The sequence below is a fragment of the Rana temporaria genome, chromosome 3 (genome assembly GCF_905171775.1).
Source record: "Rana temporaria chromosome 3, aRanTem1.1, whole genome shotgun sequence".
In the NCBI taxonomy this organism is placed as follows: Eukaryota; Metazoa; Chordata; class Amphibia; order Anura; family Ranidae; genus Rana; species Rana temporaria.
This window is the reverse complement of record NC_053491.1, coordinates 336,612,276-336,625,416: the sequence shown is the minus strand read 5'-3', so window position 1 is coordinate 336,625,416 and position 13,141 is coordinate 336,612,276. Positions and strand designations below refer to the sequence as shown.

General features: G+C 39.3%; 1 protein-coding gene and 1 long non-coding RNA gene across 6 annotated transcripts in view; one reads left to right on the top strand and one right to left on the bottom strand.

Annotated features, from left to right (window-relative positions):
- Window positions 1-13,141, bottom strand: part of EBF1 (EBF transcription factor 1) — a 449,855-nt gene that overhangs the window by 184,514 nt on the left and 252,200 nt on the right. The gene's annotated exons all lie outside the window — the stretch shown is intronic.
- LOC120932581 overlaps window positions 1-13,141 on the top strand; it is a 40,214-nt gene that overhangs the window by 8,399 nt on the left and 18,674 nt on the right. The window contains exon 2 of the long non-coding RNA XR_005748016.1: window positions 11,235-11,349. This is a non-coding gene — a long non-coding RNA (uncharacterized LOC120932581). The remainder of the gene's footprint in view (window positions 1-11,234; window positions 11,350-13,141) is intronic.

Genomic DNA, 13,141 nt, shown 5'->3' with positions numbered 1-13,141 from the left:
TACTTATAACCTTTGTATCACTTGCCCCTCTCTTTTTGATTTAAAGCTCTCATAAGCAGAGCTCTCCTAACCATATTGTCATAAATTGTATTGTAACTGTGCTGCCTCCCTTGTAAAGCACTATGCAAATTGTCAGTTTTGTATAAATCCTGAATAATAATAATTATAATAATAATAATTAGTGCCTTTGCCCACCCGCCTAGCTTTGATACCAAACCTTTCTTCTTTGTGCAGAACACAAGGTTGATATAAAAACAAAACCCATATCATGCAGTTTTACATTCATTAGAATAAATGATATAAATGATGGTTAAATGTAGGTAATGAATGTACCTGAACTTGAATTTGTTTTAGCCTTTTGTAGTTCCCTGCACAGAGAGCAATAAGGGTAGCACTAGGAGCCAATCAAGTGTGCTGTAAGCAAATATACTGACAAGGAATTTGCTGAGAAGAAGAAGAAGGGACAGCAGTCTGCTGAGCTCATCAGTCTGCTGCTTCACTCTCCAATCACAGACTGTGGGTGGGGAGGTGACCAGGCTGTACTACATTGCGTCAGAGGTTTTCAGGCTGACTGTCTTTTAGGGCTCGCTACATCCTTTGGTGGGTAAAACTGCATCCATATACTTACCTAACGGTGAGATTTAGATGTGTGCCTGGAGTTTAGCTTTACCTGTGCAAGGTCTTACCGTCTCTGTTCTTTACCTGGGTGCCAGCCAAAATCCCAGCAACCCCTTTGCACAAACACGTGTCAGCAGTGTTGATAAATCAGGACCTATAAATAATCTTTTATGTAATGTTTATTTTACTCTTTTTTTTTAGCTTCAGCTAGGTACTTATTCATAATAGGTAGCTTTTTGTGTTTTCTGCCACTCAGCAAGTAAGACCCTTGTTGGCTTGAGTAATGGGAGTAGCGCAGCCTGTGCGTAGTTTGTGCCTGGGCTTCAGACAGGTTCATTTGTCACTGAAAGGGGAAAGGTTCATAGCGCACGAGGGGGGTAACCGGTTGATGTTACAAGGCTGACGATTAGCCCCCTCACTGTTCCACATGACACTAAGGAAGACTCCTTCCCGCGAACCTTAATGCCTGCCTCAGTGTCTCTGAGAAATTAATGATCATGCAGCTACCCTGGCAGAGCATTTCAATCAGCCCACAACAGCTGTGCCTGAAGAGGGAAAAAATAGATTATTTTTTCTTCTATAGCACAGGTTTTTGTTAAAAGAGAACTCCAAAAAAAAAAAGAGAAAACTCAGTTTACAATGGATACAGGTATAGCTACACTTTGTTTTTGCTCTATCATTTAACAGAAGAAATATTGGTATACATATTTTTGGATTGATAAAAGCTTTAGGCAGCGCCCCACTTCTTTGCCATCTGGACAACAATCTATGGCCCACAGAGCAGTTCCATCTACCACCAACAGTAGAAATGTCGACTCAGTTAAAGGGAACTAATTTGTAAAATTTAACTTTCAGTGAACTGTTTTAAAAAGGGAATGTTCTGTATGAGTTTTATCCAAAATGCAATTTCAAAGCTGGACTGAAAACAGCTAAATAAACAGTTGAAATACATATATTGGTGATGTTTTACCTGCCAAATGATCACAGTGATGCTAAACAACAGAACAAGGGCAGTGATCTGACTTTTGTCTGCTTGGTTGGTTGGTCTGCTGTTGGTATTGTCTGTGACTGGACAGTGAAAGAGCAAAAGCAGACTCTGAAGTTCATTTTTTCGCTCTCTCCTCCTTTCAGCACATTTGTGGACAGCACACCTGATTGGCCTCTAGTGTTGGCCCTCCCTCTACCAGTTTGAGTGCTGCTCTATAGGGAACCACAATTGCATATGCAGATTCAGATGTCAAGTCATAGTCAGATACTTAGATGCTTTCCAAACTATAATTTCCCACTAACCGATAGATGTCCCCCCCCCCCCCAAAAAAATAGACAGAGACCTGTGCCCAGCCTAGATTTGCTCAGAATACGCTGCAGAGTACTCTGCCAATGGCAAGACACAGCATACATCAGTTGGGCAACTCATAAATGTTCCAACAAGTAGAGAATTCTTGTTAGCATGACAAGTATTTCTGGGACCTTGATGGGGGTGATGATTGGCAGATGCTTTCCACCTATCAGCTATGACCCTGGAAACATTATGAGCGTGCTTGCAGTGATGGAATCAAAGTGGGTACAACCTGTTTTATTCAATCTAAGCACATCAGTGCTTTTATAGGTGTATCTGGAAGGCAAATTTGCCTTTAAAGAATGTTATGCTAGACTATGCTAGGCCACACTATAGGTACATACACCTCAATAAAAGGAGTAGTCTTGGTGCTTGTGTCTTTAAGTGCAAATCAGCTATGGTAGCTCCTACAGGTCAGTTTTCTTGGGATCACTTTAACAAGTTCTTGTACCTCTAATGGGTTAAACATATCCTGAAGAACTACAGTTTTACGCCATGCAAACTACCAAATAAACAGTGCAATTTATTTATTTTATCTTCAAAATGATGTGTAACTCTGTTTAGTCAGTCTTGTGCTGTACAATTTTCTGTAACAGTGCACAAGAAATTACTCTAATACCATCAAGTTTAGCAATATCCCTTCCTTGGTCACTTCCGTGATCACGAGACAAGGGTAAGGACAAGGCAGTGAGGTGACACAGGAAACTGCAAAGATGAACCGGGTAATAAGTGTATCACCTGTCTCAGTACAAGGATCTATCTGTCATTGTGTGAGATAGTCAACATAAGATGTCAGTCAACAAGCTGCAATGGAGGAGGTGGGTATGGACACAGGCACAAAATATTTCAGGGCATTAGGTCTTGGGTTGTATATTGGCAGTTCCTTGTAGGAAGGAAAAAGGGTAACTGTGATCTTTGGCTATAACTAGGAATTTCAACACCTCCCTGTTTTAAAACAATCTTATATTCCTATTAAGCAAGAGTTCTTCTTTAAAAAATTAAAGACCTTGGCATATGGGAAGGAGAAGTAAGGACATAGGTATTGGGCCTAGGCTCCATGTTGCCGTCCGTGTATCAGCTGAACAAATTAAGCTTGCTGTTTTTTTCACCTGCTGAAGTAGCAAGGCTGCATATGGCCCAGAAGTTAAAAATAAGGAAATATGCATATATTACCATACTTAATGGACGACCCTCTCCATTTAATATGCAAATTTCCTGAAATATTACGGAATGCCTTCTGTTCTAAATGAATAAATTTGAATTGCAATTAGAATAATCCTTTATAATTAATGAAAACTGTCAATTTTAGTTCATAAGTAATTCGATTAACAGAATGATATGACACTCGTGTAGTTCAGTGTCCTGCGCAGATGAGCCGAGGACACATCTGAAGCCCTTTTAGGAGAGCAGCCCCAAATTAATCGGTAACAAGTATTTTGAAGAGGGTAGTAGGATGTTTTTTTTTTTTAAACCAGCACCGTATATGGCAATTTTTTTTTTCTTTTCATTTCCAAGCTGTGTTTGCCGTTTTGCACCAGAGCATATTGTATTGGGAATTTCCTTGCCTCTGCTTTAATTTTATCTTCTCCCCTTGGTCCCATCTGCTGTAAGAATCGTTCTTCCACCTGCTGTGCCCCGAGAGGGGTAAGTCTTAATAACTGCCTTTGGGTGCATTTTGCATTGATTTCCCAAATGACTCATGCCACAATGTTAGGTAACAAGGGGGAAATGTGGATGAAGGAGGGCAAGTGTTGGCAACAGCTTGCCAGTGGTTGTGATATAAAGAGATTGCATGCTTCACAAGAAAAGCTAAATCAGCAGCATTTAAAAAGGTATCTGAGGGTGGAAATCCCTTAGTCTGTGTTGCATCAGAGCAACCAATTAGGATTATACCATCACTAGAAAAGTACTATGAATAAACAATGGAATGTTATCTGCTGATATGAGACAAAACAGTTTCCTCTGGAACTTAATCAATAGATGAGGAAGAGTGGATTTGCATTTTGGATGGAATGCGATTGGTTGCTTTGGCACTTATTCTAATTCTTTTTACAATGACCCATATACTTTTGAGGGTATTGTACCCATTTGGGTAGACTATCCCTGGCTTTCTCTTCCCTGGCCTAAGACTCGTGTTTCTAGAACGGGATTCCAAGGAGGTAGACTTGTTCAGCTATGCTTTTTGGCATGTCGCCCTTCTTGGAAGTCTGGAAACAGCTACAGATGGATCCTCTTAGGAGCTAGCAAAGAATTTCCTCTGAGGGCACCTAAAGGTTTCAACCTTCAACCAACATGCAATGTTGTTCTTGTAATCATTACACACAGTCCATAATAATGACCATTAACTTGAAACAAATAAAAATAGAACTCTACTCTCAAGAGCTTTCAGTCTACCTGGGCACTTGACTCTAGTCCTTGATAACTACAATACCTGCCCTGGTGACAACTGTCTAGGATATATCCTGGCTTTGGAGATATCTCTTTTTGCTACCTGTTATATCTCTGGGACAAACATTTATGGGAAATCTTCTCAAAAGGACACAGACAGCTAAAAAAAACAACAACAACAACAAAAAAACAGCCTTATATACATTTTAATGTATAGTTAAAGCAAAAGTTTTATTTTGGCAAGAGCAGAGAATATATGAAACCCTGATGTTTTTTGCCATCTCTATTTTCTATTCCCTTCTCTTCCTGTGCTGTAGCCACAACAGGAAGTGAGAGAAATCCCCCCTTTAAAGTGTGTAAAATTCCCCCTTTGAGAGTTGTCACCACAAGTGTCCCCATTGGAAGATTTCCTCTCTATTAGGGTTCTATTCCATGCCTATGCTACCCAAAATGTTAAAATGTTTTGGGATTAGAAATTATTTAAAATTTCCCAAGCCCCCCATCCCCCCCATTTACAAATCACCTGCTGTTACTTGTAAAATGTACCTGCCGTGAAAAAAGTTAGATTTATACTTATCATACCCCCATCTTCCACATTGCTGGGTGTGACACCACTGTCCTTCTTGGAAGAATAATGGGAAATATACAACAGGCCAAACCCTGAGAGAAGAAAATCCAGTCCATTGCAAGAGTGCCTTCTCATGAGATTTCAGCTGATCTGTTTTCTCCAGAATCTAGTTAGAAGGTGATGTCATCCCAATCTAGGAGCCACAGGCTCATACCATGGGTTAGATACGTGTAAACCCTAACTTTTTTCATTACAGGTAAAAGTAGATGATTTGTGAAGGAGTAGGGGGCTCGGGTAGTGTAAGCAGACCTTGCATTTACTGCAAGGTCCACTGTAATGTCCTTAGCCACAGGTTCATTTTGAGATGTTAGGAAGTGATACTGGACTTCTTCAGAGCCTCTGTCATCCTCTGCAACTCTCTACCTCAATCTGTCCGGCTATCTCCTACTCTGGCTATCTTTATGCGTTTAATGAAAACTCATCTCTTGAAGCATACTAACAGAACAAGGAGTAGATCTGGCAGTACAGGTATGACACAAAACAAACCATGCACATGGTGAACATTAGCAGTCTTCAGTGCAACTGTAGAAAAGTTTCCAAACAGCGGCTTCATTTCATCTCCAGCCCATGCAGGTCTTCTTTCTTACATTTGGCCCACTTTCCTCTAACAGCTGACACCAGACATAATGAATAACCTTTTGGACTTGCATCTGTTCCTCTGGTTTCATATCACGATTTTTAATTGGGCTATTTAGGCCCAGGGAGCAATAGCTAGGTGAGATCACCTTCTTTTCATATATCAGAGGTCAGGACACAAGGCTGCAGCATGAGGTTTAATAAATTACTGATGGGTTAATAATCAGAGTTGGAACCCATGCGAGTGGCTAATACTCTGCCAGGGGATCAGACTGTTTGCTGAAGCAGTGGATGAAAATTATCCTAATCCTGCCATTATTTCAATTCTGCCCATATTTACAGCAAAGTCATTACAGGAATCATTTTGCCGCTCTCTTATAAGCATGCACCGTTGCATGTCGAATCTGTCAATCACAAATCCCTTTTGCGTCTGGGTTAGATGTGGGTGGCAAATGAGGTGACATAAGGGGATGACACGGGGATTTGAACTAGATGCACCTCCTCCCATGTACTAATGTGTGCTTGCACAAGGGAAAGCAAGGGACTCTCTCTGCTTTCTAATCCCTTCCTCTTAAAAGATTTCTTTCTCCTGTATTATGTGCTCCCTACAAAACAGCATACTTCTAGTCGTGTGGCAGGGTGGCTACAGTCAGTAACCTACACTGTACTCTTGGCTTTTAATTGTTCACCTCTATAGCATTTCTTTGTGGAATAAGTTTGCTGTGTATACCATATTTCATTATTTAAAACTGAACTCTAGGCAAGCGGCTAAATACACTGATGAAATATGTATATGTGTGCTATTTTACATGCCAAAAAATTTAGATTTCTGTCTATCCAGTCCTGAGGTTTTTCCAGCTCTGCCACACAGCAGAGCCCTGTCAAGCAGGGGAGCAGACCTCATCAGTAAAATCTGGGCCAATTCACACTATGTTTGGTGACAGACATTTTACCGCATGCTTTATTGCATCACAACGAATCGCACTGCAATATCGTGCTGCTGGATATTGCAGTGAATGAAGTATACATTTTGTATACTTCAAATAAAGCTCATACAAAACACATTTAAAAAAAAAAAAGGAGCAGTGCGATGGGATAAATCGTGCACCACACTGCCCCCTAGCGCAGCCATCAATGCAGCGCAGCCGGAGAGGTGAATCGCTTCTGAAACTAAAATGGCCCTAACAGGTCTGCATAGTGAAAGGAGAAGCATAACACTGAGCTAATCTCTTTTTATCTCTGCTCTCTCCTCCTATCAACACAGTCCTTGTCTTGATGTTTATATACATCATTGGCCCAGAAGGGTTCTATATTAATTATGCTTCTTCTCCTTTTTGTGATTCCCCTTTTTCTTTGGTAATGGCATCCTCCATACTTACTCACTTGTTTCCTTTACAGTTTAGCTCCAGACAAACGCCCAAAAATACAGTAGTAAACCATATACAGTATAGAAGCTGTTTTACCTGCTAAAGGACTGTATTTCAATCCACCCAGTCCTGAGATTTACACAACCTTGCCAGAAAGAGCAGCCAGGTTGGTGACCTAACTTTTTTCTTCTGCAGCTAGGAAGCAGAGCTTGGTCAACGTCTGATCCCAGCCACTAGAAAGTGAAGGAGCAGCAGGATGCCGATAAGCTCATCCCTCTGTTCTCTCCACCTGCCGACATGTTTCTAGTCAGCATATTTGCAAGAAGCATAGCTAATTGGCTACTAATTCTTTCCCTTCCTCTCCCAGTCTGAGTGCTGCTATACACAGGACTACATGAGGCTACTCATGTTATATTCAGGTACTTAAGCTAGTTGCAATTAAAAGTACATCTAATTTGTTCCTAATAAGCATTAGGGAAAGGTAAAAATCTATGAAGCTGTTTTTTCTATCTGCGTCCCAAATGACTACATTAATTGGTGCTTTTAATAACTACATTAATTGGTCCTTCTTTACCTTCCTTAACAACACCATAACATCTCCCTTGTCCCAAATTAGATTTTAAAATGTATCTGCAATTTTAATTTTTTTTTACGTTTTGGATAGCGTAGGGAAATTTGATGGGGAGATTCAGCCTCTTCTCTATCGATTATACAAAAAAAAAAGCAAGGTGAAATGTAAAGGACGTTCCTCCCCTCTAAATGCACCATGTACCTTTATATTTGGCATAAAAACAGGGCCTCTATAGTATGGCACCTAGGCTACAGCCAGGTCATAATCCCCACCAGGCTGAAGCCATCTGTGTCACACAGACTTGTAAGGGACCCTATAATTTCCCCATCTGTCTGTGGCATCGAGTGATCACAAGTTGCTCTAATCTCCTTGCAGGAACCTTTTGTAGCCTTCCGTCCATATAGAGATGTAATGATTTGGAGGGAGGATTCGAACAAAGAGACCCGTACAGCTTAGCACAGCTTAGTTTTCAAAGGGGTGGCCATACAATAGTAATATACCCAACTGTCTAGGTGCAATTAATTTCTGAAAGGCTGCTCATATAAGTCGAGTTTGCCCAAAAAAAATTGACCAAAGGACAAAAAATGATTTATTGAAATGATCGGAAGTTAAAAAACAATAGTAATATAATTTTCGAAGCAGCCAATATATTTTAGATTGTAATTGCCCAGCACAATACAAAATCACTTCTAAAAAAGTACTGACCCTGACCAAGACTTTTATCTTAATTTTCAATAAAGTATGGATTGGTTAAAACTCATGCTTTTTGTTCTTTTTTTTTTTACTGTGTCCATTTTCCTGTATACACAGCAGAAAGTGAGCAAGAAGTGAGGTAAACCTCACTTAGGCAGCCCATAGGGAAGTCGAGCGTGCGTCGACTTGATTCTGAGCATGCATGTTTTTTCCTCCATCGAAGTTCTATACAGGCGAACGGAATTTACGATTTTTTTTTAATCGGAAAAATAGAGAACATGTTCTCTTTCTAAGTCCATCGGAATTTCCTATGGAAAAACACAGATGGGTCGGAATAGCCGATGAAAAAAATCTGTCTGACTTTTTCCATCGGAAATTCCGATCGTGTGTACAAGGCATAACTTGCAGAAATACTGGTTATTGCTATGAAAAAAAGGGAAAGAAATAGAAATAAGCTTTACCATTTGGACGATATTGTTTTATTATGTTGTTGGGAGCACACCAAACATCAATTAGCCACAGTGTTATCAGACACACCCGCCAACGAATTACCATGTTAATTTTCATGTTGTTAAATTTATAGAGGAAAGATGGCATATCACCTTTGGTGGTGGTATCAATTGCGATATGAGAAGAGTTCTTGTCTCTTGAAGTAAATGTAGGTTATATGGACCAGCAAGTTCTGGTGGCCAGTTCGGAGTAGGGGATTTTCGATACCATCTATTAACCTAATCACAGAAAGTCCAAATACCACACGGCTTCCACAAGCAGGATCATTTAGTCAGTTACTAGGTGGTTCTATACATACCATTTTGCATCTGCATGCAGTTACAAGTGCAAGTTATCAGAAGGTATAACTCTCATCTCCATATGACTAATATTTTCAATCATATGAGAGATTAAACATATTCCCTCTGATCTAAGTAAATAAATGTTGATCGCAGACTGTGTGGAAGCTTAGTTTGTGAAGACCTCTTTCTCCCTGCTGAGTTGCAAGTCTGTGAGGACTCGGAGCCTTTGATGGTTTGTGGGTTTGTGAAGTGATAGTTGATTAAGTTTATATACAAGTACAACCCTACAGGATACTGTAAGAGATTCATTAGCAATTAGGTGTAAAAACTCAGGACTGAAGGCCTATTGAGATGATGCCACGTTTGTCCAAATACCACTAGACACTGAATTATGCAATTTTTTGTCATATTGTCTTCTATATCTAATGTTACAAGTTTATGTGGCTGTCTGCATTTTTATTGAGGAGAGAAGAGAGGAAAAATCAACACAAGACTACACAGTAAAATGTGACAGAGTTTCAAAACTCTTCCCCATCCTACCCAAAACTTATAAACATACTTTGTATGGAGTTCCCGGGCTTACCTGACCCATCGGTGAAGCCCAGGAACAATCCAATGTGGTCTGTAGCTGGGTATGGAGATAAGTGAGGCAAAGATTGCCATCACTCATCTCTATGCCCTTGGAGGACCGGAGCGACGTCTGACATCACTTCCAGTTCCCAGGCGATAATACTTTTTATTTTTTTTAAAGCAAATGTTATTTTTTTTTTTTTTTTTCTTTTGCTTTTAAAGCTAACTGTGAGATGTGGGGTATTTTTGACCCCAGATCTCTCAATAAAGAGGACCTGTCATCATTATTCGTATTACAAGAGATGTTTGCAAATACAGTAAAAGCAATAAAAAAATTATAAAATGAAGGAACAGCGTAAAAATAAAAAGTTAATTAAATACGATTTTTTTAAAGCACCCCATTCTTTTGTGCTTGCGCACAGAAGCGAACACATAAGTAAGTCGCACAAGCATATGTAAATCGTGTTCAAACCACAATTATTAAAGCGTCGCCTATCGAGATTTTTAAGTACTGTCTTTCTTTGCCATTCCAAGAGCGTGCGCAATTTTAAAGCATGACATGTTAGATATCTATTTACTTGACATAACATCATCTTTCATTCTATAACCAAAAAATTGTGGTAAATATTGAGGTTTTTTTTACTTCATTAAACTGCATTTTTTTCACCCAAAAAATTAGTTTGAAAGACTGCTGCACAAATACTAAAATATTCAATCGCCATTTTATTCTCTAGGGTCTCTGCTAAATATATATATATATTTATAAATATATGTTCTAAGAATTTTTTTTGCAAAAAATACTCATTTAAACTTTTAAACAAAAAGTTCCAAAAAAAGGCCTGGTCTCCAAGTGGTTAAGGTAACCATATCACCTTGCCTATTGAAGGCGCAACAAGAGTGTTTTAAAAAAAAACAAGAACCCTGACCCATTTATATGCATCATCACAGCCCGTCCCTGTTGAGCCTTCTCCATTCCTGCTCCCGCCACATAATGCCCCGTGTAAGCTCGAGCAGTTCACACTGAACAGTGAATGCGCATGTCACTATGAAAAATAGGCCTCCAAATTTTTTGGATTACAAACTATTGATCAGATCCCACTATGAATGGCTAGCTTGGTTATAATGATCCCCAGAGAATCCCCCTCTCTCTCTCTATCTCTCTCTCTCCTGATTCTGATTCAGTGAACTTGCAGTGCCTGCTCCCCTCCCCTCCTCTTCCTCCGGCGAGATTTACTGTCCTTCAAGATGCCTAAGTGAGAACCTCTACAGAAAGATTTAAGTTAAGTGACTCTTCTGCAGTCCTTAAACTCATTTATTATTGAATTAAGTTTTCATTTCTTGGAGGAGGTGGGGGAGAAATTAAAAGATAGGCAGCAAGCAACAGAAAGGTTTCACTTAAAGGAACCGTCCCCTTCAAATCTGTCTTAGAAATGCAATATTTTTTCTTTCAACTTTCTCTTTACCAGATGGCTTCGCCGATTTATAAAGGACCGGAAAAAAACTATTTATGTAACTGAGCTATGAGGAGCATCCACAGATATGTTTATGAAGAACATGTATCTGTCATTACTGGGTGACTGGACTGGGACTGGACATGCTGAGACTTGTAGTTTCCAGCACGTGGAAGCCAATGGTTGGCTAATCTGCAATTAAAATGATCCTGCTCTAATGAACTTTATTCTTTCTTTTGTAGTTTTCCTTTGCCGATATAAACAATAAAGTCCTTGTGACAGTCCTCAAACCAGTGCGGATGGAAAACGACCCCTTCCCTACGTATTTTCCTGGAAAAACTGCTGACTTTCTACCAGGTGAGGCTAAGAACTAGTGAGCCTCAGAATAAGCTGAGACCAACAGTTTTGTTTCATTAGAAATTCTCAACTGCAGCTTTAACTCTATGTACCGAGAGGAGCCTTTTGAAACAATATATAGTTCTAAGAGATATTTATGTGAGGGAGAAAGGTATAAGATATAAAATATAAGATAAATAGACATTGGATGGAAGGATAGATAGATAGATAGATAGATAGATAGATAGATAGATAGATAGATAGATAGATAGATAGTATTACAGTGAAAGAGAGTGAGACGAACAAACAGTCACTGAATGGAAGGATAGATAGATAGATAGATAGATAGATAGATAGATAGATAGATAGATAGATAGATAGATAGATAGATAGATATAAAATATAGTGTACTACAGCGCTACTAAATAATTAATTATATGACACCACAAAAATAACCAAATAATAATCGCAGCATATAACAAGGGTAAAACCAACCAATGACTAAGTCACGTGTCCAGTGACGTAACGCGTGGGGGAGGAGCTACGAACGGGAATGACGGATCGCACATCCAAATGAGGAGAACATCTAACCTGAGCGGCTAAAGGAGGATTGTTGGTGCTTATTTTGTCCAGGGGATCTGTGAGTGCGCCTTTGTCACAAGCCTGTCATTTGTCTCCTATTGGTATTTACTTGATTGCGCTATGAGGATTTATTTTTCTCCTTGTCTTGCATGAGCTGTGCTAGTGTGGAAGATCATACACCTGGATGTGAGGCAGCTATCTGAGGCTTGGGAGGCTGATCCCACCTAACACTGTTCAAGTCATTAAATCAGTATTGTGTCTTTTCTTCTTACACAGAGGGTGTAGTGAACGAGTACACACCCAGCCACTGATTGGGACTACTGTTATGGTTTTGTTACATGTTTGTTTAAACACAATTGCACTACTATTTGCACTGTTGCATTAAGTTTCACGCCACTTGAGTTAATTTTCAGCGCATAATATTTCTCTCATAGATGGATAGATAGATAGATAAATAGATAGATAGAATATGATAGATAGATAGATAGATAGACAGACAAACAGACACATACATACAACATAGATGGATAGACAGCTCAATAAATAGAATAATAGATATGTTATTAAACAAGGAATTTTAGTATAATTATATAGGGTTAAAGTGAAATCACATTGTCTTCTCATTATGTACACATTTTGAATTGTTAGTATCAAAACATTTACCATAAAGTCCTTTTTGACCTTCTTGATTGCTGTTCCATATTTTGAATATTGTATTATATGAATGCCCCTGGACCCTGGAAGACATCTTTTGAAACAAAATGTACACCGAGCGGTGGGCAGAATGTAGTGGTGACATCATCACGCACGCCGTGAGAGGTGGAGCGTTTTCATGCAATGCTCGTTTATGCATCTTGCTGTACACTAAAGTTTTGGAAGTACCATTTATTTATTTTTTTATCAATAAATTTTTATTGGGTTTATCAATTTACAGCACTTGAGGTAGTTGCATTCAATATACAACTTAAGTGGTATAATCACCTTGTACAGGCAAACATTTAACAGAAAAAGAATACGGTACTCGGCGGCCTAGGCCAGCCCACCCCAATTGGGTACAAACTGTAGGACTGGGAGGTCACCAAGATGATCAGTGGTACACCTATACAGCTAAAGTAAATACAAATAAAGGAGGGGGGAAGGGATGGAGAAAACTGAAATAAAGGCTGCCGTTAGTCATTATCTATACCAAAGATTCAATATTTTATACTGTTATTCTTCAGACTATAGGAAG